This window comes from Bactrocera oleae, unplaced genomic scaffold (genome assembly GCF_042242935.1).
Source record: "Bactrocera oleae isolate idBacOlea1 unplaced genomic scaffold, idBacOlea1 ctg00000014.1, whole genome shotgun sequence".
Lineage (NCBI taxonomy): Eukaryota > Metazoa > Arthropoda > Insecta > Diptera > Tephritidae > Bactrocera > Bactrocera oleae.
Window position 1 is genome coordinate 2,725 of NW_027212757.1, and position 4,776 is coordinate 7,500.

Below are 4,776 nucleotides of genomic sequence, written 5' to 3' on the forward strand. Positions count from 1 at the left end.
TAGAAATAGATTTTGTTTTATACAAAAACATAAAAAATCTATTATTCTATACTAACATATTGTAGAAATAAATATTAAACAATATTTTAGTTTTATTTGTGAGCTATTCTAATATTTACTCATAAAATATATGTGTAAAAGGATGGTTTTTAAATAAAATAAAATATTAATGTGTTGCACCCGAAAATACTTTTTATCATATATTTATTATTGAAATAAATATAATAGAATTTGAAATTATTAATTTCAAATCAAGAAAAAAATGTATATACTCTTAAAAAAAGGTATATATATTACTATATGCATTGAAATAAAGTAAAATGTATAGAATGATATTATTTGAAAATTTTGCCAATATAAGAAGAAATATCGTTCTTACATAATAATTAATAATAATATGTATAGAGAACGAAAATTCTTTTCACGATACCAAAACAAAAATTAAAAAAATCCATTACAAAATCACACAATAGAAATGAAAATATAATGAAAAAAAATATAATAAAGAAAGAAACATAGAAAAATTGTTGTGTATATTGTAAATGTTTTTATGTTTTGTGTATTTGTGTATAATTTTCAAATAAGAAAATATCATTTTAAACTTTTATATAATATAAAAAATATTATATAAAAAAGAAATATATATTATTCTGGTTGATCCTGCCAGTAGTTATATGCTTGTCTCAAAGATTAAGCCATGCATGTCTAAGTACAAACAAATTAAAAGTGAAACCGCAAAAGGCTCATTATATCAGTTATGGTTCCATAGATCGTTAACAGTTACTTGGATAACTGTGGTAATTCTAGAGCTAATACATGCAAAATAAACACGGACCTTTTGGAACGTGTGCTTTTATTAGGCTAAAACCAAGCGATTATTCGATCGTTATATTGGTTGAACTCTAGATAACTTGCAGATCGTATGGTCTCGTACCGACGACAGATCTTTCAAATGTCTGCCCTATCAACTTTTGATGGTAGTATCTAGGACTACCATGGTTGCAACGGGTAACGGGGAATCAGGGTTCGATTCCGGAGAGGGAGCCTGAGAAACGGCTACCACATCTAAGGAAGGCAGCAGGCGCGTAAATTACCCACTCCCAGTTCGGGGAGGTAGTGACGAAAAATAACAATACAGGACTCATATCCGAGGCCCTGTAATTGGAATGAGTACACTTTAAATCCTTTAACAAGGACCTATTGGAGGGCAAGTCTGGTGCCAGCAGCCGCGGTAATTCCAGCTCCAATAGCGTATATTAAAGTTGTTGCGGTTAAAACGTTCGTAGTTGAATTTGTGCTTCATACGGGTAGTACAACTATAATTGTGGTATGTACATTACCTTATGTATGTAAGCGTATTACCGGTGGAGTTCTTATATATAATTAATACAATGTATTTTTTATATATTCCTCCTATTTAAACCTGCTTCAGTGCTCTTCATCGAGTGTTGTTGTGGGCCGGTACAATTACTTTGAACAAATTAGAGTGCTTAAAGCAGGCTCCAAATGCCTGAATATTTTGTGCATGGAATAATGAAATAAGACCTCTGTTCTACTTTCATTGGTTTTTAGATCAAGAGGTAATGATTAATAGAAGCAGTTTGGGGGCATTAGTATTACGACGCGAGAGGTGAAATTCTTGGACCGTCGTAAGACTAACTTAAGCGAAAGCATTTGCCAAAGATGTTTTCATTAATCAAGAACGAAAGTTAGAGGTTCGAAGGCGATCAGATACCGCCCTAGTTCTAACCATAAACGATGCCAGCTAGCAATTGGGTGTAGCTACTACTATGGCTCTCTCAGTCGCTTCCCGGGAAACCAAAGCTTTTGGGCTCCGGGGGAAGTATGGTTGCAAAGCTGAAACTTAAAGGAATTGACGGAAGGGCACCACCAGGAGTGGAGCCTGCGGCTTAATTTGACTCAACACGGGAAAACTTACCAGGTCCGAACATAAGCGTGTAAGACAGATTGATAGCTCTTTCTCGAATCTATGGGTGGTGGTGCATGGCCGTTCTTAGTTCGTGGAGTGATTTGTCTGGTTAATTCCGATAACGAACGAGACTCAAATATATTAAATAGATGCTTTCAGGATTATGGTGTTGAAGCTTATATAGCCTTCATTCATGCGTTCATCTTGAATGTACAAGTGTTTGAATGTGTTTATATAAGTGGAGTCGTACCTGTTGGTTTGTCCCATTATAAGGACACTAGCTTCTTAAATGGACAAATTGCGTCTAGCAGTAACGAGATTGAGCAATAACAGGTCTGTGATGCCCTTAGATGTCCTGGGCTGCACGCGCGCTACAATGAAAGTATCAACGTGTATTTCCTAGACCGAGAGGTCCGGGTAAACCGCTGAACCACTTTCATGCTTGGGATTGTGAACTGAAACTGTTCACATGAACTTGGAATTCCCAGTAAGTGTGAGTCATTAACTCGCATTGATTACGTCCCTGCCCTTTGTACACACCGCCCGTCGCTACTACCGATTGAATTATTTAGTGAGGTCTCCGGACGTGATCACTGTGACGCCTTGTGTTTCACGGTTGTTTCGCAAAAGTTGACCGAACTTGATTATTTAGAGGAAGTAAAAGTCGTAACAAGGTTTCCGTAGGTGAACCTGCGGAAGGATCATTATTGTGTTCCTATCCGAAAAGAAAAAAAAAATAATTATATAAAAACAAAATAAAAAAAAAGAATAAAAAAGAAAAAAAAGTTTTCTTTTTGTTCTTTTCATTCAAAATGTTTTGAATTATACAATGTTTTGAATGTTTTTCTGTTTTTTTTTTTTTTTTTTAACTCCTTGTAATGCATTATGACAATATATATTATATTGTGAACTTCGCATACATTGTATTTGAACGCAATAAAAAAACCTTTAAACATATAGCTGTACTTATTATTTATATAGAAAATAATATTTAATTGTGATATTTATATAAAATATTATAAATGATAAGTTAACTTGTTCACATTAACGTGTGTAATACCTTTTTTTTATGGTATTTTCTATTTGTGATTAAAAACATGTTGAAAAATTTAAAAAAAGAAAACGCACAAATAGAGAAGAAAATAATATATAAAAGGTATTACTGTTTTTGTTGACCTAAGACATGCGCAGCTGCAAATGTTTGGGTTTAAAATTACAATTTATTGAAAGATGTTTTAAACTTATGTATTAAAAATTTATTATTGATTAATTATTAATACTTTCAATAAATTAAAATTCTTTGACTTTGAATTAAAAAAATACAAAAAAATTATCACTCTAAGCGGTGGATCACTCGGCTCATGGGTCGATGAAGAACGCAGCAAACTGTGCGTCATCGTGTGAACTGCAGGACACATGAACATCGACATTTTGAACGCATATTGCGGTCCATGCTGTTATGTACTTTAATTAATTTTAAAGTGCTGCTTGGACTACATATGGTTGAGGGTTGTAAGACTATGCTAAATTAGTTGCTTATTCTTTTAGTCAATTAATAGAATTTAAGCATATGGCATATTATTGGATTGTATTTTTCAATCCATAATATTAATAGCATAAAAAGAAATATAGAAAATATATTCTTGAATACCTCATATTTGAACGAAAATTTATGATAAATGAGAATCTTAGTATTCCCATAAAAGAAAAAATTTTCAACATTATTTAAATTATATTAAATAATACATAAGAGGAATGTCTAGCATAAAATAAATTTTTATTCTAGAATTAATTCACTCTATTGTATTGAGAAAAATTTATAATAAAAAAAAATATATGATATGTGGAGGAATAATGTTGTTAATTTTATTAATTATTATATTATGAATTTTAAAAAGGGATGAAAAGATTGAATAATATTGAGTAATCAAGATATAAAAATATATTTCTTTAAAATAGCAAATAGCAAAAAAATTAAATAAAAATAAACAAATCAATCTAAAATATATTTTATACAACCTCAACTCATATGGGACTACCCCCTGAATTTAAGCATATTAATGAGGGGAGGAAAAGAAACTAACAAGGATTTTCTTAGTAGCGGCGAGCGAAAAGAAAATAGTTCAGCACTAAGTCACTTTGTCTATATGGCAAATGTGAGATGCAGTGTATGGAATATCTTAATATCTAGTATGAGAAATTAACGATTTAAGTCCTTCTTAAATGAGGCCATTTACCCATAGAGGGTGCCAGGCCCGTATAACGTTAATGATTACTAGAAAGATATTTCCAAAGAGTCGTGTTGCTTGATAGTGCAGCACTAAGTGGGTGGTAAACTCCATCTAAAACTAAATATAACCATGAGACCGATAGTAAACAAGTACCGTGAGGGAAAGTTGAAAAGAACTCTGAATAGAGAGTTAAATAGTACGTGAAACTGCTTAGAGGTTAAGCCCGATGAACCTGAATATCCATTATGAAAAATTCATCATTATAACTGTAGTATTTAATTTTAAATATTATAGTAATAGTGTGCATTTTTTTCATATAAGGACATTGTAATCTATTAACATAATAAAATATTTATCAAAAGATCATTGGTTTTTAAGTTTATTCAAATTAATTTGCTTTTAGCTTATTAACATAGAATAATTACTGATGATTTGATAAAAAGTGTTGATAGATTTTATTATATATAATGCTAAAATTCTTTTGAATTTTACAATAATATTATTATCATTGATTTTAATATTAATTGTATGCATTTATATGATTAACAATGCGAAAGATTCAGGATACCTTCGGGACCCGTCTTGAAACACGGACCAAGGAGTCTAACATATGTG

At 31.3% G+C, this 4,776-nt stretch overlaps 3 non-coding genes across 3 annotated transcripts in view; all 3 read left to right on the forward strand.

The window, feature by feature from the left end:
• The first annotated feature begins 647 nt into the window (after positions 1 to 647).
• On the forward strand, positions 648 to 2,637 carry LOC138858765 (small subunit ribosomal RNA). The gene has a single exon (XR_011397797.1). It is a non-coding gene; the product is annotated as a small subunit ribosomal RNA (ribosomal RNA).
• Positions 2,638 to 3,264: 627 nt separating this feature from the next.
• LOC138858761 (5.8S ribosomal RNA) lies at positions 3,265 to 3,443 on the forward strand. The gene has a single exon (XR_011397793.1). It is a non-coding gene; the product is annotated as a 5.8S ribosomal RNA (ribosomal RNA).
• A 502-nt stretch (positions 3,444 to 3,945) lies between these two features.
• Positions 3,946 to 4,776, forward strand: part of LOC138858777 (large subunit ribosomal RNA) — a 3,979-nt gene continuing 3,148 nt past the window's right edge. The window contains exon 1 of the ribosomal RNA XR_011397809.1: positions 3,946 to 4,776. This exon is cut by the window's right edge and continues 3,148 nt beyond it. This is a non-coding gene — a ribosomal RNA (large subunit ribosomal RNA).